The sequence below is a fragment of the Taudactylus pleione genome, unplaced genomic scaffold (genome assembly GCF_031769625.1).
Source record: "Taudactylus pleione unplaced genomic scaffold, aTauple2 ptg000050l, whole genome shotgun sequence".
NCBI classification, from domain to species: domain Eukaryota; kingdom Metazoa; phylum Chordata; class Amphibia; order Anura; family Myobatrachidae; genus Taudactylus; species Taudactylus pleione.
The window spans coordinates 1348673-1370904 of NW_028284452.1; the positions used below are offsets into that span (position 1 = coordinate 1348673).

Genomic DNA, 22232 nt, shown 5'->3' on the forward strand with positions numbered 1-22232 from the left:
TTATGATTTTAAGAGTATTCTGTTACTATGGCTCTTCCAGGTTCAATACTTTGCCACTCCTCAAGAGGCTGTTTCTGTAGTGTAGTGGTTATCACATTCATCTCATATTCGAAAAGTCCTCAGTTTGAAAGTAGGCAGAATCATACTTTTACTTTATGATTTTAAGAGTATTCTGTTACTATGGCTCTTCCCGGTTCAATACTTTTCCATCCCCACAGAGGCAGTTTCTGTAGTGTAGTGGTTATCACTTTAGCCTTACACGTGAAAGGTCCCCAGTTCGAAACTAGGCAGAAACATTTTTTGTATTTATGATTTTAGGATTTTTCTGTTACTAGTAGCAGAAAAAATATTTTAGAAAGCCCATATGCAAATTGCACTTCCAAGTTTAATTCTTTTCCGTTCCCCAAGAGGCAGTTTATGTAGTGTAGTGGTTATCACGTTCATCTCATATGCGAAAGATCCTCAGTTTGAAAGTGGGCAGAAACATAATTTTACATTATGATTTTAAGAGTATTCTATAACCATGGCTCTTCCAGGTTCAATACTTTGCCACTCCACAAGAGGCAGTTTCTGTAGTGTAGTGGTTATCACGTTCGCCTCACACGCGAAAGGTCCCCTGTTTGAAACTGGGCAGAAACTTACTTTTACTTTATGATTTTAAGAGTATTCTGTTACTATGGCTCTTCCCGGTTCAATACTTTTCCAACCCCACAGAGGCAGTTTCTGTAGTGTAGTGGTTATCACTTTCGCCTTACACGTGAAAGGTCCCCAGTTTGAAAGTGGGCAGAAACATACTTTTACTTTATGATTTTATGAGGATACTGTTACTATGGATCTTCCAGGTTCAATACTTTTCAAACCCCGCAGAGGCAGTTTCTGTAGTGTAGTGGTTATCACATTCGCCTCACACGCGAAAGGTCCCCAGTTCGAAACTGGGCAGAAACATTTTTTTTATTTATGATTATTTACGTTATGATTTTAAGAGTATTCTGTTACTATGGATCTTCCAGGTTAAATATTTTTCTGTCCCTGCAGAGGCAGTTTCTGTAGTGTAGTGGTTATCACGTTTGCCTCCCACGCGAAAGGTCCCCAGTTCGAAACTGGGCAGAAAAATACTTTTACGTTATGATTTTAAGAGTATTCTGTTACTATGGCTCTTCCAGGTTCAATACTTTTCCGTCCTCACAGAAGCAGTTTCTGTAGTGTAGTGGTTATCACATTCACCTCACACGCGAAAGGTCCCCTGTTTGAAACTAGGCAGAAACATACTTTTACGTTATGATTTTAATTCTGTTACTATGGCTCTTCCAGGTGCAATACTTTTCCGTTTTTGCAGAGGCAGTTTCTGTAGTGTAGTGGTTATCACGGTCGCCTCACACGCGAAAGGTCCCCATTTCGAAACTGGGCAGAAACATACTTTTACATTATGATTTTAAGAGTATTCTGTTACTATGGCTCTTCCAGGTTCAATACTTTTCCGTCCACACAGAGGCAGTTTCTGTAGTGTAGTGGTTATCACATTCGCCTCACACGCGAAAGGTCCTCAGTTTGAAAGTGGGCAAAAACATACTTTTACTTTATAATTTTATGAGGATTCTTTTACTATGGGTCTTCCAGGTTCAATACTTTTCTGTCTCCCCAGAGGCAGTTTCTGTAGTGTAGTGGTTATCACGTTCGCCTCACACGCGAAAGGTCCCCAGTTTGAAACTGGGCAGACCCTTTTTTTTTATTTATGATTTTATGATTTTTCTGTTACTATTAGCAGAAAAAATATTTTTGAAAGCCCATATGCAAATTGCACTTCCGAGTTTAATTCTTTTCAGTTCTCCAAGAGGCATTTTTTGTAGTGTAGTGGTTATCATATTCATCTCATATGCGAAAGGTCCTCAGTTTGAAAGTAGGCAGAAACATACTTTTACTTTATGATTTTATTAGTATTCTGTTACTATGGCTCTTCCAGTTTCAAAACTTTTCCGTTGGCACAGACGCAGTTTCTGTAGTGTAGTGGTTATCACGTTCGCCTAACACGCAAAAAGTTCCCAGTTTGAAACTGGGCAGAAACATACTTTTACGTTATGATTTTAATAGTATTCTGTTACTATGGGTCTTCCAGGTTCAATATTTTTCCGTCCCTGCAGAGGCAGTTTCTGTAGTGTAGTGGTTATCACGTTCGCCTCACACGCGAAAGGTCCCCAGTTCAAAACTGGGCAGAAACATACTTTTTCGTTATGATTTTAAGAGTATTCTGTTACTATGGCTCTTCCAGGTTCATTACTTTTCCATACCCACAGAGGCAGTTTCTGTAGTGTAGTGGTTATCACATTCGCCAAACAAGCAAACAGTCCCCAGTTTGAAAGTGGGCAGAAACATACTTTTACTTTATGTTTTTATGAGGATACTGTTACTATGGGTCTTCCAGGTTCAATACTTTTCCAACCCCGCAGAGGCAGTTTCTGTAGTGTAGTGGTTATCACGTTCGCCTAACACGCGAAAGGTCCCCGGTTCGAAACTGGCAGCAACATTTTTTTTATTTATGATTTTAGGATTTTTCTGTTACTAGTAGCAGAAAAAATATTTTTGAAAGCCCATATGCAAATTGCACTTCCAAGTTTAATTCTTTTCCGTTCCCCAAGAGGCAGTTTCTGTAGTGTAGTGGTTATCACGTTCATCTCATATGCGAAAGATCCTCAGTTTGAAAGTGGGCAGAAACATACTTTTACATTATGATTTTAAGAGTATTCTATAACCATGGCTCTTCCAGGTTCAATACTTTGCCACTCCACAAGAGGCAGTTTCTGTAGTGTAGTGGTTATCACTTTCGCCTTACACGTGAATGGTCCCCATTTCGAAACTGGGCAGAAACATACTTTTACATTATGATTTTAAGAGTATTCTGTTACTATGGCTCTTCCAGGTTCAATACTTTTCCGTCCCCACAGAGTCAGTTTCTGTAGTGTAGTGGTTATCACATTCGCCTAACACGCAAAAGGTCCCCAGTTTGAAAGTGGGCAAAAACATACTTTTACTTTATGATTTTATGAGGATTCTTTTACTATGGGTTTTCCAGGTTCAATACTTTTCTGTCCCCGCAGTGGCAGTTTCTGTAGTGTAGTGGTTATCACATTCGCCTCACACGCGAAAGGTCCCCAGTTTGAAAGTGGGCAAAAACATACTTTTACTTTATGATTTTATGAGGATTCTTTTACTATGGGTCTTCCAGGTTCAATACTTTTCTGTCCCTGCAGAGGCAGTTTCTGTAGTGTAGTGGTTATCACATTCGCCTCACACGCGAAAGGTCCCCAGTTTGAAACTGGGCAGATCCTTTTTTTTTATTTATGATTTTAGGATTTTTCTGTTACTATTAGCAGAAAAAATATTTTTGAAAGCCCTTATGCAAATTGCACTTCCGAGTTTAATTCTTTTCAGTTCTCCAAGAGGCAGTTTTTGTAGTGTAGTGGTTATCATATTCATCTCATATGCGAAAGGTCCTCAGTTTGAAAGTAGTCAGAAACATACTTTTACTTTATTCTGTTACTATGGCTCTTCCAGGTTCAATACTTTTCTGTCCTCGCAGAAGCTGTTTCTGTAGTGTAGTGGTTATCACGTTAACCTCACACGCGAAAGGTCCCCTGTTTGAAACTAGGCAGAAACATACTTTTATGTTATGATTTTAATTCTGTTACTATGGCTCTTCCAGGTGCAATACTTTTCCGTTTTTGCAGAGGCAGTTTCTGTAGTGTAGTGGTTATCACGTTCGCCTCACACGCGAAAGGTCCCCATTTCGAAACTGGGCAGAAACATACTTTTACATTATGATTTTAAGAGTATTCTGTTACTATGGCTCTTCCAGGTTCAATACTTTTCCCTCCCCACAGAGGCAGTTTCTGTAGTGTAGTGGTTATCACATTCGCCTAACACGCGAAAGGTCCCCAGTTTGAAAGTGGGCAAAAACATACTTTTACTTTATGATTTTATGAGGATTCTTTTACTATGGGTCTTCCAGGTTCAATACTTTTCTGTCCCCGCAGAGGCAGTTTCTGTAGTGTAGTGGTTATCACGTTCGCCTCACACGCGAAAAGTCCCCAGTTTGAAAGTGAGCAAAAACATACTTTTACTTTATGATTTTATGAGGATTCTTTTACTATGGGTCTTCCAGGTTCAATACTTTTCAATCCCTGCAGAGGCAGTTTCTGTAGTGTAGTGGTTATCACGTTCGCCTCACACGCGAAAGGTCCCCAGTTTGAAAGTGGGCAGAACCTATTTTTTTATTTATGATTTTAGGATTTTTCTGTTACTATTAGCAGAAAAAATATTTTTGAAAGCCCATATGCAAATTGCACTTCTGAGTTTAATTCTTTTCAGTTCTCCAAGAGGCAGTTTTTGTAGTGTAGTGGTTATCATATTCATCTCAAATGCGAAAGGTCCTCAGTTTGAAAGTAGGCAGAAACATACTTTTACTTTATGATTTTATTAGTATTCTGTTACTATGGCTCTTCCAGTTTCAATACTTTTCCGTTGGCACAGACGCAGTTTCTGTAGTGTAGTGGTTATCACGTTCGCCTAACATGCAAAAAGTTCCCAGTTTGAAACTGGGCAGAAACATACTTTTACGTTATGATTTTAAGAGTATTCTGTTACTATGGATCTTCCAGGTTCAATACTTTACCAACCCCGCAGCGGCAGTTTCTGTAGTGTAGTGGTTATCACGTTCGTCTAACACGCGAAAGGTCCCCAGTTCGAAACTGGGCAGAAACATTTTTTTTATTTATGATTTTAAGAGTATTCTGTTACTATGGCTCTTCCAGGTTCATTACTTTTCCGTACCCACAGAGGCAGTTTCTGTAGTGTAGTGGTTATCACATTCGCCAAACAAGCAAAAGGTCCCCAGTTTGAAAGTGGGCAGAAACATACTTTTACTTTATGTTTTTATGAGTATACTGTTACTATGGGTCTTCCAGGTTCAATACTTTTCCAACCCCACAGAGGCAGTTTCTGTAGTGTAGTGGTTATCACGTTCACCTAACACGCGAAAGGTCCCCAGTTCGAAACTGGGCAGAAACATTTTTTTTATTTATGATTTTATGATTTTTCTGTTACTAGTAGCAGAAAAAATATTTTTGAAAGCCCATATGCAAATTGCACTTCCAAGTTTAATTCTTTTCCGTTCCCCAAGAGGCAGTTTTCGTAGTGTAGTGGTTATCATGTTCATCTCATATGCGAAAGGTCCTCAGTTTGAAAGTAGGCAGAAACATACTTTTACTTTATGATTTTATGAGTATTCTATAACCATGGCTCTTCCAGGTTCAATACTTTGCCACTCCTCAAGAGGCTGTTTCTGTAGTGTAGTGGTTATCACGTTCGCCTCACACGCGAAAGGTCCCCTGTTTGAAACTGGGCAGAGATTTACTTTTACTTTATGATTTTAAGAGTATTCTGTTACTATGGCTCTTCCCGGTTCAATACTTTTCCAACCCCACAGAGGCAGTTTCTGTAGTGTAGTGGTTATCACTTTCGCCTTACACGTGAAAGGTCCCTATTTTGAAACTGGGCAGAATTTTTTTTTTTTTTTGGATTTTTCTGTTACTATTAGCAGAAAAAATATTTTTGAAAGCCCATATGCAAATTGCACTTCCGAGTTTAATTCTTTTCAGTTCTCCAAGAGGCAGTTTTTGTAGTGTAGTGGTTATCATATTCATCTCATATGCGAAAGGTCCTCAGTTTGAAAGTAGGCAGAAACATACTTTTACTTTATGATTTTATTAGTATTCTGTTTCTATGGCTCTTCCAGTTTCAATACTTTTCCGTTGGCACAGACGCAGTTTCTGTAGTGAAGTGGTTATCACATTCGCCTCCCACGCGAAAGGTCCCCAGTTTGAAAGTGGGCAGAAAATACTTTTACGTTATGATTTTAAGAGTATTCTGTTACTATGGGTCTTCCAGGTTCAATATTTTTCGGTCCCTGCAGAGGCAGTTTCTGTAGTGTAGTGGTTATCACGTTCGCCTCACACGCGAAAGGTCCCCAGTTCGAAACTGGGCAGAAAAATACTTTTCCGTTATGATTTTAAGAGTATTCTGTTACTATGGCTCTTCCAGGTTCAATACTTTTCCGCCCTCGCAGAAGCAGTTTCTGTAGTGTAGTGGTTATCACATTCACCTAACACGCGAAAGGTCCCCTGTACGAAAGTAGGCAGAAACATACTTTTACGTTATGATTTTAATTCTGTTACTATGGCTCTTCTAGGTGCAATACTTTTCCATTTTTGCAGAGGCAGTTTCTGTAGTGTAGTGGTTATCACGTTCGCCTCACACGCGAAAGGTCCCCATTTCGAAACTGGGCAGAAACATACTTTTACATTATGATTTTAAGAGTATTCTGTTACTATGGCTCTTCCAGGTTCAATACTTTTCCATCCCCACAGAGGCAGTTTCTGTAGTGTAGTGGTTATCACATTCGCCTAACACGCGAAAGGTCCCCAGTTTGAAAGTGGGCAAAAACATACTTTTACTTTATGATTTTATGAGGATTCTTTTACTATGGGTTTTCCAGGTTCAATACTTTTCTGTCCCCGCAGCGGCAGTTTCTGTAGTGTAGTGGTTATCACATTCGCCTCACACGCGAAAGGTCCCCAGTTTGAAAGTGGGCAAAAACATTCTTTTACTTTATGATTTTATGAGGATTCTTTTACTATGGGTCTTCCAGGTTCAATACTTTTCTGTCCCTGCAGAGGCAGTTTCTGTAGTGTAGTGGTTATCACGTTCGCCTCACACGCGAAAGGTCCCCAGTTTGAAACTGGGCAGATCCTTTTTTTTTATTTATGATTTTAGGATTTTTCTGTTACTATTAGCAGAAAAAATATTTTTGAAAGCCCATATGCAAATTGCACTTCCAAGTTTAATTCTTTTCTGTTCCCCAAGAGGCAGTTTTCGTAGTGTAGTGGTTATCATGTTCATCTCATATGCGAAAGGTCCTCAGTTTGAAAGTAGGCAGAAACATACTTTTACTTTATGATTTTATGAGTATTCTATAACCATGGCTCTTCCAGGTTCAATACTTTGCCACTCCTCAAGAGGCTGTTTCTGTAGTGTAGTGGTTATCACGTTCGCCTCACACGCGAAAGGTCCCAGATTGAAACTGGGCAGAAATTTACTTTTACTTTATGATTTTAAGAGTATTCTGTTACTATGGCTCTTCCCGGTTCAATACTTTTCCAACCCCACAGAGGCAGTTTCTGTAGTGTAGTGGTTATCACTTTCGCCTTACACGTGAAAGGTCCCTATTTTGAAACTGGGCAGAATTTTTTTTTTATTTTGGATTTTTCTGTTACTATTAGCAGAAAAAATATTTTTGAAAGCCCATATGCAAATTGCACATCCAAGTTTAATTCTATTCCTTTCCCCAAGAGGCAGTTTTTGTAGTGTAGTGGTTATCACAATCATCTCATATGCGAAAGGTCCTCTGTTTGATAGTGGGCAGAAACATACTTTTACTTTATGATTTTATGAGGATTCTTTTACTATGGGTCTTCCAGGTTCAATACTTTTCCGTACCCACAGAGGCAGTTTCTGTAGTGTAGTGGTTATAACATTCGCCTCCCACGCGAAAGGTCCCCAGTTTGAAAGTGGGCAGAAACATACTTTTACGTTATGATTTTAAGAGTATTCTGTTACTATGGGTCTTCCAGTTTCAATATTTTTCTGTCCCTGCAGAGGCAGTTTCTGTAGTGTAGTGGTTATCACGTTCGCCTCATACGCGAAAGGTCCCCAGTTCGAAACTGGGCAGAAAAATACTTTTACGTTATGATTTTAAGAGTATTCTGTTACTATGGCTCTTCCAGGTTCAATACTTTTCCATCCTCACAGAAGCAGTTTCTGTAGTGTAGTGGTTATCACGTTCACCTCACACGCGAAAGGTCCCCTGTTCGAAACTAGGCAGAAACATACTTTTACGTTATGATTTTAATTCTGTTACTATGGCTCTTCCAGGTGCAATACTTTTCCATTTTTGCAGAGGCAGTTTCTGTAGTGTAGTGGTTATCACGTTCGCCTCACACGCGAAAGGTCCCCTTTTCGAAACTGGGCAGAAACATACTTTTACATTATGATTTTAAGAGTATTCTGTTACTATGGCTCTTCCAGGTTCAATACTTTTCCGTCCCCACAGAGGCAGTTTCTGTAGTGTAGTGGTTATCACATTCGCCTAACACGCGAAAGGTCCCCAGTTTGAAAGTGGGCAAAAACATACTTTTACTTTATGATTTTATGAGGATTCTTTTACTATGGGTCTTCCATGTTCAATACTTTTCTGTCCCCGCAGAGGCAGTTTCTGTAGTGTAGTGGTTATCACATTCGCCTCACACGCGAAAGGTCCCCAGTTTGAAAGTGGGCAAAAACATACTTTTACTTTATGATTTTATGAGGATTCTTTTACTATGGGTCTTCCATGTTCAATACTTTTCTGTCCCTGCAGAGGCAGTTTCTGTAGTGTAGTGGTTATCACGTTTGCCTCACACGCGAAAGGTCCCCAGTTTGAAACTGGGCAGAACCTTTATTTTTATTTATGATTTTAGGATTTTTCTGTTACTATTAGCAGAAAAAATATTTTTGAAAGCCCATATGCAAATTGCACTTCCGAGTTTAATTCTTTTCAGTTCTCCAAGAGGCAGTTTTTGTAGTGTAGTGGTTATCATATTCATCTCATATGCGAAAGGTCCTCAGTTTGAAAGTAGGCAGAAACATACTTTTACTTTATGATTTTATTAGTATTCTGTTACTATGGCTCTTCCAGTTTCAATACTTTTCCGTTGGCACAGACGCAGTTTCTGTAGTGAAGTGGTTATCACATTCGCCTCCCACGCGAAAGGTCCCCAGTTTGAAAGTGGGCAGAAACATACTTTTACGTTATGATTTTAAGAGTATTCTGTTACTATGGGTCTTCCAGGTTCAATATTTTTCTGTCCCTGCAGAGGCAGTTTCTGTAGTGTAGTGGTTATCACGTTCGCCTCACACGCGAAAGGTCCCCAGTTCGAAACTGGGCAGAAAAATACTTTTACGTTATGATTTTAAGAGTATTCTGTTACTATGGCTCTTCCAGGTTCAATACTTTTCCATCCTCGCAGAAGCAGTTTCTGTAGTGTAGTGGTTATCACATTCACCTCACACGCGAAAGGTCCCCTGTTCGAAACTAGGCAGAAACATACTTTTACGTTATGATTTTAATTCTGTTACTATGGCTCTTCTAGGTGCAATACTTTTCCGTATTTGCAGAGGCAGTTTCTGTAGTGTAGTGGTTATCACGTTCGCCTCACACGCGAAAGGTCCCCATTTCGAAACTGGGCAGAAACATACTTTTACATTATGATTTTAAGAGTATTCTGTTACTATAGCTCTTCCAGGTTCAATACTTTTCCGTCCCCACAGAGGCAGTTTCTGTAGTGTAGTGGTTATCACATTCGCCTAACACGCGAAAGGTCCCCAGTTTGAAAGTGGGCAAAAACATACTTTTACTTTATGATTTTATGAGGATTCTTTCACTATGGGTTTTCCAGGTTCAATACTTTTCTGTCCCCGCAGCGGCAGTTTCTGTAGTGTAGTGGTTATCACATTCGCCTCACACGCGAAAGGTCCCCAGTTTGAAAGTGGGCAAAAACATACTTTTACTTTATGATTTTATGAGGATTCTTTTACTATGGGTCTTCCAGGTTCAATACTTTTCTGTCCCTGCAGAGGCAGTTTCTGTAGTGTAGTGGTTATCACGTTCGCCTCACACGCGAAAGGTCCCCAGTTTGAAAGTGGGCAGATCCTTTTTTTTTATTTATGATTTTAGGATTTTTCTGTTACTATTAGCAGAAAAAATATTTTTGAAAGCCCATATGCAAATTGCACTTCCGAGTTTAATTCTTTTCAGTTCTCCAAGTGGCAGTTTTTGTAGTGTAGTGGTTATCATATTCATCTCATATGCGAAAGGTCCTCAGTTTGAAAGTAGTCAGAAACATACTTTTACTTTATGATTTTATTAGTATTCTGTTACTATGGCTCTTCCAGTTTCAATACTTTTCCGTTGGCACAGACGCAGTTTCTGTAGTGTAGTGGTTATCATGTTCGCCTAACACGCAAAAAGTTCCCAGTTTGAAACTGGGCAGAAACATACTTTTACGTTATGATTTTAAGAGTATTCTGTTACTATGGGTCTTCCAGGTTCAATATTTTTCCATCCCTGCAGAGGCAGATTCTGTAGTGTAGTGGTTATCACGTTTGCCTAACACGCGAAAGGTCCCCAGTTCGAAACTGGGCAGAAACATTTTTTTTATTTATGATTTTAGGATTTTTCTGTTACTAGTAGCAGAAAAAATATTTTTGAAAGCCCATATGCAAATTGCACTTCCAAGTTTAATTCTTTTCAGTTCCCCAAGAGGCAGTTTTCGTAGTGTAGTGGTTATCACGTTCATCTCATATGCGAAAGGTCCTCAGTTTGAAAGTAGGCAGAAACATACTTTTACTTTATGATTTTATGAGTATTCTGTTACTATGGATCTTCCAGGTTCAATACTTTTCCAACCCTGCAGAGGCAGTTTCTGTAGTGTAGTGGTTATCACGTTCGCCTAACACGCGAAAGGTCCCCAGTTCGAAACTGGGCAGAAACATTTTTTTTATTTATGATTTTAGGATTTTTCTGTTACTAGTAGCAGAAAAAATATTTTTGAAAGCACATATGCAAATTGCACTTCCAAGTTTAATTCTTTTCCGTTCCCCAAGAGGCTGTTTCTGTAGTGTAGTGGTTATCACGTTCGCCTCACACGCGAAAGGTCCCCTGTTTGAAACTGGGCAGAAATTTACTTTTACTTTATGATTTTAAGAGTATTCTGTTACTATGGCTCTTCCCGGTTCAATACTTTTCCAACCCCACAGAGGCAGTTTCTGTAGTGTAGTGGTTATCACTTTCGCCTTACACGCGAAAGGTCCCTATTTTGAAACTGGGCAGAAACATACTTTTACTTTATGATTTTAAGAGTATTCTGTTACTATGGCTCTTCCAGGTTCAATACTTTTCCGTACCCACAGAGGCAGTTTCTGTAGTGTAGTTGTTATCACATTCGCCTCACACGCGAAAGGTCCCCAGTTTGAAAGTGGGCAGAAACATACTTTTACTTTATGATTTTATGAGGATACTGTTCCTATGGATCTTCCAGGTTCAATACTTTTCCAACCCCACAGCGGCAGTTTCTGTAGTGTAGTGGTTATCACGTTCGCCTCACACGCGAAAGGTCCCCAGTTTAAAACTGGGCAGAACCTTTGTTTTTATTTATGATTTTAGGATTTTTCTGTTACTATTAGCAGAAAAAATATTTTTGAAAGCCCATATGCAAATTGCACTTCCGAGTTTAATTCTTTTCAGTTCTCCAAGAGGCTGTTTTTGTAGTGTAGTGGTTACCATATTCATCTCATATGCGAAAGGTCCTCAGTTTGAAAGTAGGCAGAAACGTACTTTTACTTTATGATTTTATTAGTATTCTGTTACTATGGCTCTTCCAGTTTCAATACTTTTCCGTTGGCACAGACGCAGATTCTCTAGTGAAGTGGTTATCACATTCGCCTCCCACGCGAAAGGTCCCCAGTTTGAAAGTGGGCAGAAGCATACTTTTACGTTATGATTTTAAGAGTATTCTGTTACTATGGGTCTTCAGGGTTCAATATTTTTCTGTCCCTGCAGAGGCAGTTTCTGTAGTGTAGTGGTTATCACGTTCGCCTCACACGCGAAAGGTCCCCTGTTTGAAACTGGGCAGAAACATTTTTTTTATTTATGATTTTAGGATTTTTCTGTTACTAGTAGCAGAAAAAATATTTTTGAAAGCCCATATGCAAATTGCACGTCCAAGTTTAATTCTTTTCCGTTCCCCAAGAGGCAGTTTTCGTAGTGTAGTGGTTATCACGTTCATCTCATATGCGAAAGATCCTCAGTTTGAAAGTGGGCAGAAACATACTTTTACATTATGATTTTAAGAGTATTCTATAACCATGGCTCTTCCAGGTTCAATACTTTGCCACTCCACAAGAGGCTGTTTCTGTAGTGTAGTGGTTATCACGTTCGCCTCCCACGCGAAAGGTCCCCTGTTTGAAACTGGGCAGAAAAATACTTTTACATTATGATTTTAAGAGTATTCTGTTACTATGGCTCTTCCAGGTTCAATACTTTTCCGTCCTCGCAGAAGCAGTTTCTGTAGTGTAGTGGTTATCACGTTCACCTCACATGCGAAAGGTCCCCTGTTCGAAACTAGGCAGAAACATACTTTTACGTTATGATTTTAATTCTGTTACTATGGCTCTTCCAGGTGCAATACTTTTCCGTTTTTGCAGAGGCAGTTTCTGTAGTGTAGTGGTTATCACGTTCGCCTGATACGCGAAAGGTCCCGATTTCGAAACTGGGCAGAAACATACTTTTACATTATGATTTTAAGAGTATTCTGTTACTATGGCTCTTCCAGGTTCAATACTTTTCCGTCCCCACAGAGGCAGTTTCTGTAGTGTAGTGGTTATCACATTCGCCTAACACGCGAAAGGTCCCCAGTTTGAAAGTGGGCAAAAACATACTTTTACTTTATGATTTTATGAGGATTCTTTTACTATGGGTCTTCCAGCTTCAATACTTTTCTGTCCCCGCAGAGGCAGTTTCTGTAGTGTAGTGGTTATCACATTCGCCTCACACGCGAAAGGTCCCCAGTTTGAAAGTGGGCAAAAACATACTTTTACTTTATGATTTTATGAGGATTCTTTTACTATGGATCTTCCAGGTTCAATACTTTTCTGTCCCTGCAGAGGCAGTTTCTGTAGTGTAGTGGTTATCACGTTCGCCTCACACGCGAAAGGTCCCCAGTTTGAAACTGGGCAGAACCTTTATTTTTATTTATGATTTTAGGATTTTTCTGTTACTATTAGCAGAAAAAATATTTTTGAAAGCCCATATGCAAATTGCACTTCGAGTTTAATTCTTTTCAGTTCTCCAAGAGGCACTTTTTGTAGTGTAGTGGTTATCATATTCATCTCATATGCGAAAGGTCCTCAGTTTGAAAGTAGGCAGAAACATACTTTTACTTTATGATTTTATTAGTATTCTGTTACTATGGCTCTTCCAGTTTCAATACTTTTCCGTTGGCACAGACGCAGTTTCTGTAGTGAAGTGGTTATCACATTTGCCTCCCACGCGAAAGGTCCCCAGTTTGAAAGTGGGCAGAAACATACTTTTACGTTATGATTTTAAGAGTATTCTGTTACTATGGGTCTTCCAGGTTCAATATTTTTCTGTCCCTGCAGAAGCAGTTTCTGTAGTGTAGTGGTTATCACATTCACCTCACACGCGAAAGGTCCCCTGTTCGAAACTAGGCAGAAACATACTTTTACGTTATGATTTTAATTCTGTTACTATGGCTCTTCTAGGTGCAATACTTTTCCGTCTTTGCAGAGGCAGTTTCTGTAGTGTAGTGGTTATCACGTTCGCCTCACACGCGAAAGGTCCCCATTTCGAAACTGGGCAGAAACATACTTTTACGTTATGATTTTAAGAGTATTCTGTTACTATGGCTCTTCCAGGTTCAATACTTTTCAGTCCCCACAGAGGCAGTTTCTGTAGTGTAGTGGTTATCACATTCGCCTAACACGCGAAAGGTCCCCAGTTTGAAAGTGGGCAAAAACATACTTTTACTTTATGATTTTATGAGGATTCTTTTACTATGGGTCTTCCAGGTTCAATACTTTTCTGTCCCCGCAGAGGCAGTTTCTGTAGTGTAGTGGTTATCACGTTCGCCTAACACGCAAAAAGTTCCCAGTTTGAAACTTGGCAGAAACTTACTTTTATGTTATGATTTTAAGAGTATTCTGTTACTATGGGTCTTCCAGGTTCAATATTTTTCCGTCCCTGCAGAGGCAGTTTCTGTAGTGTAGTGGTTATCACGTTCGCCTCACACGCGAAAGGTCCCCAGTTAGAAACTGGGCAGAAACATACTTTTTCGTTATGATTTTAAGAGTATTCTGTTACTATGGCTCTTCCAGGTTCTTTACTTTTCCGTACCCACAGAGGCAGTTTCTGTAGTGTAGTGGTTATCACATTCGCCAAACAAGCAAAAGGTCCCCAGTTTGAAAGTGGGCAGAAACATACTTTTACTTTATGATTTTATGAGTATTCTGTTACTATGGATCTTCCAGGTTCAATACTTTTCCAACCCCGCAGAGGCAGTTTCTGTAGTGTAGTGGTTATCACGTTCGCCTAACACGCGAAAGGTCCCCAGTTCGAAACTGGGCAGAAACATTTTTTTTATTTATGATTTTAGGATTTTTCTGTTACTAGTAGCAGAAAAAATATTTTTGAAAGCCCATATGCAAATTGCACTTCCAAGTTTAATTCTTTTCCGTTCCCCAAGAGGCAGTTTCTGTAGTGTAGTGGTTATCACGTTCATCTCAAATGCGAAAGATCCTCAGTTTGAAAGTGGCAGAAACATACTTTTACATTATGATTTTAAGAGTATTCTATAACCATGGCTCTTCCAGGTTCAATACTTTGCCATTCCACAAGAGGCTGTTTCTGTAGTGTAGTGGTTATCACGTTCGCCTCACACGCGAAAGGTCCCCTGTTTGAAACTGGGCAGAAACATACTTTTACGTTATGATTTTAATTCTGTTACTATGGCTCTTCCAGGTGCAATACTTTTCCGTTTTTGCAGAGGCAGTTTCTGTAGTGTAATGGTTATCACGTTCGCCTCACACGCGAAAGGTCCCCATTTCGAAACTGGGCAGAAACATACTTTTACATTATGATTTTAAGAGTAATCTGTTACTATGGCTCTTCCAGGTTCAATACTTTTCCGTCCCCACAGAGGCAGTTTCTGTAGTGTAGTGGTTATCACATTCGCCTAACACGCGAAAGGTACCCAGTTTGAAAGTGGGCAAAAACACACTTTTACTTTATGATTTTATGAGGATTCTTTTACTATGGGTCTTCCAGGTTCAATACTTTTCTGTCCCCGCAGAGGCAGTTTCTGTAGTGTAGTGGTTATCACGTTCGCCTCACACGCGAAAAGTCCCCAGTTTGAAAGTGGTCAAAAACATACTTTTACTTTATGATTTTATGAGGATTCTTTTACTATGGGTCTTCCAGGTTCAATACTTTTCTGTCCCTTCAGAGGCAGTTTCTGTAGTGTAGTGGTTATCACGTTCGCCTCACACGCGAAAGGTCCCCAGTTTGAAAGTGGGCAGAACCTTTTTTTTAATTTATGATTTTAGGATTTTTCTGTTACTATTAGCAGATAAAATATTTTTGAAAGCCCATATGCAAATTGCACTTCCGAGTTTAATTCTTTTCAGTTCTCCAAGAGGCAGTTTTTGTAGTGTAGTGGTTATCATATTCATCTCATATGCGAAAGGTCCTCAGTTTGAAAGTAGGCAGAAACATACTTTTACTTTATGATTTTATTAGTATTCTGTTACTATGGCTCTTCCAGTTTCAATACTTTTCCGTTGGCACAGACGCAGTTTCTGTAGTGTAGTGGTTATCACGTTCGCCTCACACGCGAAAGATCCCCAGTTCGAAACTGGGCAGAAACATACTTTTTCGTTATGATTTTAAGAGTATTCTGTTACTATGGCTCTTCCAGGTTCATTACTTTTCCGTCCCTGCAGATTCAGTTTCTGTAGTGTAGTGGTTATCACGTTCGCCTCACACGCGAAAGGTCCCCAGTTCGAAACTGGGCAGAAACATACTTTTTCGTTATGATTTTAAGAGTATTCTGTTACTATGGCTCTTCCAGGTTCATTACTTTTCCGTACCCACAGAGGCAGTTTCTGTAGTGTAGTGGTTATCACATTCGCCAAACAAGCAAAAGGTCCCCAGTTCGAAACTGGGCAGAAACATACTTTCACGTTATGATTTTAAGAGTATTCTGTTACTATGGCTCTTCCAGGAACAATACTTTTCTGTACCCACAGAGGCAGTTTCTGTAGTGTAGTGGTTATCACATTCGCCTCACACAGGTGAAAGATCCCCAGTTTGAAAGTGGGCAGAAACATACTTTTACTTTCAATACTTTTCCGTCCCCACAGAGGCAGTTTCTGTAGTGTAGTGGTTATAAAGTTCGCCTCACACGCGAAAAGTCCCCAGTTCGAAACTGGGTAGAAACTTTTTTTTTATTTATGATTATAGGATTTTTCTGTTACTATTAGCAGAAAAAATATTTTTGAAAGCCCATATGCAAATTGCACTTCCGAGTTTAATTCTTTTCTGTTCTCCAAGAGGCAGTATTTGTAGTGTAGTGGTTATCATATTCATCTCATATGCGAAAGGTCATCAGTTTGAAAGTAGGCAGAAACATACTTTTACTTTATGATTTTATGTATTCTGTTACTATGGCTCTTCCAGGTTCAATACTTTGCCACTCCACAAGAGGCAGTTTCTGTAGTGTAGTGGTTATCACGTTCGCCTAACTCGCGAATGGTCCCCTGTTTGAAACTGGGCAAAAATTTATTTTTTATTCAGGATTTTTCTGTTACTATTAGCAGAAAAAATATTTTTGAAAGCCCATATCCAAATTGCACTTCCAGGTTTAATTCTTTTCCGTTCCCCAAGAGGCAGTTATTGTAGTGTAGTGGTTATCACATTCATCTCATATGCAAAAGGTCCTCAGTTTGAAAGTGGGCAGAAACATACTTTTACTTTATGATTTTATGAGGATTCTGTTAATATGGGTCTTCCAGGTTCAATACTTTTCAGTCCTCGCAGAGGTAGCTTCTGTAGTGTATTGGTTATCACGTTCGCCTTACACGCGAAAGGTCACCAGTTCGAAACTTGGCAGAAACATACTTTTATGTTATGATTTTAAGAGTATTCTGTTACTATGGCTCTTCCAGGTTCAATACTTTTCCATCTCCAAAGATGCAGTTTCTGTAGTGTAGTGGTTATCACATTCGCCTAACACGCGAAAGGTCCCCAGTTCGAAACTAGGCAGAAACATTTTTATTATTTATGATTTTAGGATTTTTCTGTTAAGAGTAGCAGAAAAAATATTTTTGAAAGCCCATATGCAAATTGCACTTCCAAGTTTAATTCTTTTCCGTTCCCCAAGAGGCAGCTTTTGTAGTGTAGTGGTTATCACATTCATCTCATATGCGAAAGGTCCTCAGTTTGAAAGTAGGCAGAAACATACTTTTACTTTATGATATTATTAGTATTCTGTTACTATGGCTCTTCCAGGTTCAATACTTTTCCGTTGGCACAGATGCAGTTTCTGTAGTGTAGTGGTTATCACGTTCGCCTAACGCTCAAAAAGTTCCCAGTTTGAAACTGGGCAGAAAATTTCTTTTTATTTAGGATTTTTCTGTTACTATTAGCAGAAAAAATATTTTTGAAAGCCCATATGCAAATTGCACTTCCAGGTTTAATACTTTTCCATTCCCCAAGAGGCAGTTTCTGTAGTGTAGTGGTTATCACGTTCATCTCATATGTGAAAGATCCTCAGTTTGAAAGTGGGGCAGAAACATACTTTTACATTATGATTTTAAGAGTATTCTGTTACTATGGCTCTTCCAGGTTCAATACTTTGCCACTCCACTAGAGGCTGTTTCTGTTGTGTAGTGGTTATCACGTTCATCTCATATGCGAAAGGTCCTCAGTTTGAAAGTGGGCAGAAATATACTTTTACTTTATGTTTTTTTGAGGATTCTGTTACTATGGGTCTTCCAGGTTCAATATTTTTCCATCCCTGCAGAGTTAGTTTCTGTAGTGTAATGGTTATCATGTTCGCCTCAAACGCGAAAGGTCCCCAGTTCGAAACTGGGCAGAAACATACTTTTATGTTATGATTTTAAGAGTATTCTGTTACTATGGCTCTTCCAGGTGCAATACTTTCCGTTCACACAGAGATGCAGTTTCTGTAGTGTAGTTGTTATCACATTCCCCTAACACGCGAAAGGTCCCTAGTTTGAAACTGGGCAGAAACATTTTTATTATTTATGATTTTAGGATTTTTCTGTTACTAGTAGCAGAAAAAATATTTTTGAAAGCCCATATGCAAATTGCACTTCCAAGTTTAATTCTTTTCCGTTCCCCAAGAAGCAGTTTTTGTAGTGTAGTGGTTATCACATTCATCTCATATGCGAAAGGTCCTCAGTTTGAAAGTGGGCAGAACCTTTTTTTTAATTTATGATTTTAGGATTTTTCTGTTACTATTAGCAGATAAAATATTTTTGAAAGCCCATATGCAAATTGCACTTCCGAGTTTAATTCTTTTCAGTTCTCCAAGAGGCAGTTTTTGTAGTGTAGTGGTTATCATATTCATCTCATATGCGAAAGGTCCTCAGTTTGAAAGTAGGCAGAAACATACTTTTACTTTATGATTTTATTAGTATTCTGTTACTATGGCTCTTCCAGTTTCAATACTTTTCCGTTGGCACAGACGCAGTTTCTGTAGTGTAGTGGTTATCACGTTCGCCTCACACGCGAAAGATCCCCAGTTCGAAACTGGGCAGAAACATACTTTTTCGTTATGATTTTAAGAGTATTCTGTTACTATGGCTCTTCCAGGTTCATTACTTTTCCGTCCCTGCAGATTCAGTTTCTGTAGTGTAGTGGTTATCACGTTCGCCTCACACGCGAAAGGTCCCCAGTTCGAAACTGGGCAGAAACATACTTTTTCGTTATGATTTTAAGAGTATTCTGTTACTATGGCTCTTCCAGGTTCATTACTTTTCCGTACCCACAGAGGCAGTTTCTGTAGTGTAGTGGTTATCACATTCGCCAAACAAGCAAAAGGTCCCCAGTTCGAAACTGGGCAGAAACATACTTTCACGTTATGATTTTAAGAGTATTCTGTTACTATGGCTCTTCCAGGTTCATTACTTTTCCGTACCCACAGAGGCAGTTTCTGTAGTGTAGTGGTTATCACATTCGCCTCACACAGGTGAAAGATCCCCAGTTTGAAAGTGGGCAGAAACATACTTTTACTTTCAATACTTTTCCGTCCCCACAGAGGCAGTTTCTGTAGTGTAGTGGTTATAAAGTTCGCCTCACACGCGAAAAGTCCCCAGTTCGAAACTGGGTAGAAACTTTTTTTTTATTTATGATTATAGGATTTTTCTGTTACTATTAGCAGAAAAAATATTTTTGAAAGCCCATATGCAAATTGCACTTCCGAGTTTAATTCTTTTCTGTTCTCCAAGAGGCAGTATTTGTAGTGTAGTGGTTATCATATTCATCTCATATGCGAAAGGTCATCAGTTTGAAAGTAGGCAGAAACATACTTTTACTTTATGATTTTATGTATTCTGTTACTATGGCTCTTCCAGGTTCAATACTTTGCCACTCCACAAGAGGCAGTTTCTGTAGTGTAGTGGTTATCACGTTCGCCTAACTCGCGAATGGTCCCCTGTTTGAAACTGGGCAAAAATTTATTTTTTATTCAGGATTTTTCTGTTACTATTAGCAGAAAAAATATTTTTGAAAGCCCATATGCAAATTGCACTTCCAGGTTTAATTCTTTTCCGTTCCCCAAGAGGCAGTTATTGTAGTGTAGTGGTTATCACATTCATCTCATATGCAAAAGGTCCTCAGTTTGAAAGTGGGCAGAAACATACTTTTACTTTATGATTTTATGAGGATTCTGTTAATATGGGTCTTCCAGGTTCAATACTTTTCAGTCCTCGCAGAGGTAGCTTCTGTAGTGTATTGGTTATCACGTTCGCCTTACACGCGAAAGGTCACCAGTTCGAAACTTGGCAGAAACATACTTTTATGTTATGATTTTAAGAGTATTCTGTTACTATGGCTCTTCCAGGTTCAATACTTTTCCATCTCCAAAGATGCAGTTTCTGTAGTGTAGTGGTTATCACATTCGCCTAACACGCGAAAGGTCCCCAGTTCGAAACTAGGCAGAAACATTTTTATTATTTATGATTTTCGGATTTTTCTGTTAAGAGTAGCAGAAAAAATATTTTTGAAAGCCCATATGCAAATTGCACTTCCAAGTTTAATTCTTTTCCGTTCCCCAAGAGGCAGCTTTTGTAGTGTAGTGGTTATCACATTCATCTCATATGCGAAAGGTCCTCAGTTTGAAAGTAGGCAGAAACATACTTTTACTTTATGATATTATTAGTATTCTGTTACTATGGCTCTTCCAGGTTCAATACTTTTCCGTTGGCACAGATGCAGTTTCTGTAGTGTAGTGGTTATCACGTTCGCCTAACGCTCAAAAAGTTCCCAGTTTGAAACTGGGCAGAAAATTTCTTTTTATTTAGGATTTTTCTGTTACTATTAGCAGAAAAAATATTTTTGAAAGCCCATATGCAAATTGCACTTCCAGGTTTAATTCTTTTCCATTCCCCAAGAGGCAGTTTCTGTAGTGTAGTGGTTATCACGTTCATCTCATATGTGAAAGATCCTCAGTTTGAAAGTGGGGCAGAAACATACTTTTACATTATGATTTTAAGAGTATTCTGTTACTATGGCTCTTCCAGGTTCAATACTTTGCCACTCCACTAGAGGCTGTTTCTGTTGTGTAGTGGTTATCACGTTCATCTCATATGCGAAAGGTCCTCAGTTTGAAAGTGGGCAGAAATATACTTTTACTTTATGTTTTTTTGAGGATTCTGTTACTATGGGTCTTCCAGGTTCAATATTTTTCCATCCCTGCAGAGTTAGTTTCTGTAGTGTAATGGTTATCATGTTCGCCTCAAACGCGAAAGGTCCCCAGTTCGAAACTGGGCAGAAACATACTTTTATGTTATGATTTTAAGAGTATTCTGTTACTATGGCTCTTCCAGGTGCAATACTTTCCGTTCACACAGAGATGCAGTTTCTGTAGTGTAGTTGTTATCACATTCCCCTAACACGCGAAAGGTCCCCAGTTTGAAACTGGGCAGAAACATTTTTATTATTTATGATTTTAGGATTTTTCTGTTACTAGTAGCAGAAAAAATATTTTTGAAAGCCCATATGCAAATTGCACTTCCAAGTTTAATTCTTTTCCGTTCCCCAAGAAGCAGTTTTTGTAGTGTAGTGGTTATCACATTCATCTCATATGCGAAAGGTCCTCAGTTTGAAAGTAGGCAGAAACATACTTTTACTTTATGATTTTATTAGTATTCTGTTACTATGGCTCTTCCAGGTTCAATACTTTTCCGTCCCCACAGAGGCAGTTTCTGTAGTGTAGTGGTTATCACAATCGCCTAACATGCGAAAGGTCCCCAGTTTGAAAGTGGGCAGAAACATACTTTTACTTTCAATACTTTTCCGTCCTCGCAGAGGTAGTTTCTGTAGTGTAGTGGTTATCACATTCGCCTAACACGTGAAAGGTCCCCAGTTTGAAGCTAGGCAGAAAATTTTATTTTTTATTTATGATTTTAGGATTTTTCTGTTACTATAAGCAGAAAAAATATTTTTGAAAGCCCATATGCAAATTGCACTTCCGAGTTTACTTCTTTTCAGTTCTCCAAGAGGCAGTTTTTGTAGTGTAGTGGTTATCATATTCATCTCATATGCGAAAGGTCCTCAGTTTGAAAATAGGCAGAAACCTAATTTTACATTATGATATTATTAGTATTCTGTTACTATGGCTCTTCCAGGTTCAATACTTTTCCGTTGGCACAGATGCAGTTTCTGTAGTGTAGTGGTTATCACGTTCACCTAACACTCAAAAAGTTCCCAGTTTGAAACTGGGCAGAAAATTTCTTTTTATTTAGGATTTTTCTGTTACTATTAGCAGAAAAAATATTTTTGAAAGCCCATATGCAAATTGCACTTCCAGGTTTAATACTTTTCCATTCCCCAAGAGGCAGTTTCTGTAGTGTAGTGGTTATCACGTTCATCTCATATGCGAAAGATCCTCAGTTTGAAAGTGGGCAGAAACAAACTTTTACTTTATGATTTTTTGAGGATTCTCTTACTATGGGTCTTCCAGGTTCAATATTTTTCCAACCCTGCAGAGGCAGTTTCTGTAGTGTAGTGGTTATCACGTTTGCCTCACACGCGAAAGGTCCCCAGTTCGAAACTCGGCAGAAACATATTTTTACGTTATGATTTTAAGAGTATTCTGTTACTAAGGCTCTTCCAGGTTCAATACTTTTCCGTACCCACAGAGGCAGTTTCTGTAGTGTAGTGGTTATCATATTCGCCTCAGGCGCGAAAGGTCCCCAGTTTGAAAGTGGGCAGAAACATACTTTTACTTTATGATTTTATGAGGATACTGTTACTATGGGTCTTC

General features: G+C 39.0%; 29 non-coding genes across 29 annotated transcripts; all 29 read left to right on the top strand.

Annotated features, from left to right (window-relative positions):
• The first annotated feature begins 872 nt into the window (after nucleotides 1-872).
• TRNAV-CAC (transfer RNA valine (anticodon CAC)) lies at nucleotides 873-945 on the top strand. The gene has a single exon. It is a non-coding gene; the product is annotated as a tRNA-Val (tRNA).
• Nucleotides 946-1040: 95 nt separating this feature from the next.
• On the top strand, nucleotides 1041-1113 carry TRNAG-CCC (transfer RNA glycine (anticodon CCC)). The gene has a single exon. It is a non-coding gene; the product is annotated as a tRNA-Gly (tRNA).
• Nucleotides 1114-2143: 1030 nt separating this feature from the next.
• TRNAV-CAC (transfer RNA valine (anticodon CAC)) lies at nucleotides 2144-2216 on the top strand. The gene has a single exon. It is a non-coding gene; the product is annotated as a tRNA-Val (tRNA).
• A 575-nt stretch (nucleotides 2217-2791) lies between these two features.
• On the top strand, nucleotides 2792-2864 carry TRNAV-UAC (transfer RNA valine (anticodon UAC)). Its single transcript has one exon. It is a non-coding gene; the product is annotated as a tRNA-Val (tRNA).
• An 863-nt stretch (nucleotides 2865-3727) lies between these two features.
• Nucleotides 3728-3800, top strand: TRNAV-CAC (transfer RNA valine (anticodon CAC)). The gene has a single exon. It is a non-coding gene; the product is annotated as a tRNA-Val (tRNA).
• Nucleotides 3801-4682: 882 nt separating this feature from the next.
• TRNAV-AAC (transfer RNA valine (anticodon AAC)) lies at nucleotides 4683-4755 on the top strand. The gene has a single exon. It is a non-coding gene; the product is annotated as a tRNA-Val (tRNA).
• Nucleotides 4756-4988: 233 nt separating this feature from the next.
• Nucleotides 4989-5061, top strand: TRNAV-AAC (transfer RNA valine (anticodon AAC)). The gene has a single exon. It is a non-coding gene; the product is annotated as a tRNA-Val (tRNA).
• A 909-nt stretch (nucleotides 5062-5970) lies between these two features.
• On the top strand, nucleotides 5971-6043 carry TRNAV-CAC (transfer RNA valine (anticodon CAC)). Its single transcript has one exon. It is a non-coding gene; the product is annotated as a tRNA-Val (tRNA).
• A 228-nt stretch (nucleotides 6044-6271) lies between these two features.
• On the top strand, nucleotides 6272-6344 carry TRNAV-CAC (transfer RNA valine (anticodon CAC)). The gene has a single exon. It is a non-coding gene; the product is annotated as a tRNA-Val (tRNA).
• A 2624-nt stretch (nucleotides 6345-8968) lies between these two features.
• On the top strand, nucleotides 8969-9041 carry TRNAV-CAC (transfer RNA valine (anticodon CAC)). The gene has a single exon. It is a non-coding gene; the product is annotated as a tRNA-Val (tRNA).
• Nucleotides 9042-9269: 228 nt separating this feature from the next.
• TRNAV-CAC (transfer RNA valine (anticodon CAC)) lies at nucleotides 9270-9342 on the top strand. Its single transcript has one exon. It is a non-coding gene; the product is annotated as a tRNA-Val (tRNA).
• Nucleotides 9343-10224: 882 nt separating this feature from the next.
• TRNAV-AAC (transfer RNA valine (anticodon AAC)) lies at nucleotides 10225-10297 on the top strand. The gene has a single exon. It is a non-coding gene; the product is annotated as a tRNA-Val (tRNA).
• Nucleotides 10298-10567: 270 nt separating this feature from the next.
• Nucleotides 10568-10640, top strand: TRNAV-AAC (transfer RNA valine (anticodon AAC)). Its single transcript has one exon. It is a non-coding gene; the product is annotated as a tRNA-Val (tRNA).
• A 270-nt stretch (nucleotides 10641-10910) lies between these two features.
• On the top strand, nucleotides 10911-10983 carry TRNAV-UAC (transfer RNA valine (anticodon UAC)). Its single transcript has one exon. It is a non-coding gene; the product is annotated as a tRNA-Val (tRNA).
• Nucleotides 10984-12356: 1373 nt separating this feature from the next.
• Nucleotides 12357-12429, top strand: TRNAI-GAU (transfer RNA isoleucine (anticodon GAU)). The gene has a single exon. It is a non-coding gene; the product is annotated as a tRNA-Ile (tRNA).
• A 1029-nt stretch (nucleotides 12430-13458) lies between these two features.
• TRNAV-CAC (transfer RNA valine (anticodon CAC)) lies at nucleotides 13459-13531 on the top strand. The gene has a single exon. It is a non-coding gene; the product is annotated as a tRNA-Val (tRNA).
• Nucleotides 13532-13917: 386 nt separating this feature from the next.
• On the top strand, nucleotides 13918-13990 carry TRNAV-CAC (transfer RNA valine (anticodon CAC)). The gene has a single exon. It is a non-coding gene; the product is annotated as a tRNA-Val (tRNA).
• Nucleotides 13991-14223: 233 nt separating this feature from the next.
• Nucleotides 14224-14296, top strand: TRNAV-AAC (transfer RNA valine (anticodon AAC)). Its single transcript has one exon. It is a non-coding gene; the product is annotated as a tRNA-Val (tRNA).
• A 417-nt stretch (nucleotides 14297-14713) lies between these two features.
• On the top strand, nucleotides 14714-14786 carry TRNAV-CAC (transfer RNA valine (anticodon CAC)). The gene has a single exon. It is a non-coding gene; the product is annotated as a tRNA-Val (tRNA).
• A 729-nt stretch (nucleotides 14787-15515) lies between these two features.
• TRNAV-CAC (transfer RNA valine (anticodon CAC)) lies at nucleotides 15516-15588 on the top strand. The gene has a single exon. It is a non-coding gene; the product is annotated as a tRNA-Val (tRNA).
• Nucleotides 15589-15668: 80 nt separating this feature from the next.
• On the top strand, nucleotides 15669-15741 carry TRNAV-CAC (transfer RNA valine (anticodon CAC)). The gene has a single exon. It is a non-coding gene; the product is annotated as a tRNA-Val (tRNA).
• Nucleotides 15742-15821: 80 nt separating this feature from the next.
• Nucleotides 15822-15894, top strand: TRNAV-AAC (transfer RNA valine (anticodon AAC)). Its single transcript has one exon. It is a non-coding gene; the product is annotated as a tRNA-Val (tRNA).
• A 1023-nt stretch (nucleotides 15895-16917) lies between these two features.
• On the top strand, nucleotides 16918-16990 carry TRNAV-AAC (transfer RNA valine (anticodon AAC)). Its single transcript has one exon. It is a non-coding gene; the product is annotated as a tRNA-Val (tRNA).
• Nucleotides 16991-17749: 759 nt separating this feature from the next.
• On the top strand, nucleotides 17750-17822 carry TRNAL-CAA (transfer RNA leucine (anticodon CAA)). The gene has a single exon. It is a non-coding gene; the product is annotated as a tRNA-Leu (tRNA).
• Nucleotides 17823-18436: 614 nt separating this feature from the next.
• On the top strand, nucleotides 18437-18509 carry TRNAV-CAC (transfer RNA valine (anticodon CAC)). The gene has a single exon. It is a non-coding gene; the product is annotated as a tRNA-Val (tRNA).
• An 80-nt stretch (nucleotides 18510-18589) lies between these two features.
• TRNAV-CAC (transfer RNA valine (anticodon CAC)) lies at nucleotides 18590-18662 on the top strand. Its single transcript has one exon. It is a non-coding gene; the product is annotated as a tRNA-Val (tRNA).
• Nucleotides 18663-18742: 80 nt separating this feature from the next.
• TRNAV-AAC (transfer RNA valine (anticodon AAC)) lies at nucleotides 18743-18815 on the top strand. Its single transcript has one exon. It is a non-coding gene; the product is annotated as a tRNA-Val (tRNA).
• A 1023-nt stretch (nucleotides 18816-19838) lies between these two features.
• TRNAV-AAC (transfer RNA valine (anticodon AAC)) lies at nucleotides 19839-19911 on the top strand. Its single transcript has one exon. It is a non-coding gene; the product is annotated as a tRNA-Val (tRNA).
• Nucleotides 19912-20670: 759 nt separating this feature from the next.
• Nucleotides 20671-20743, top strand: TRNAL-CAA (transfer RNA leucine (anticodon CAA)). Its single transcript has one exon. It is a non-coding gene; the product is annotated as a tRNA-Leu (tRNA).
• The last annotated feature ends 1489 nt before the right edge of the window (nucleotides 20744-22232 follow it).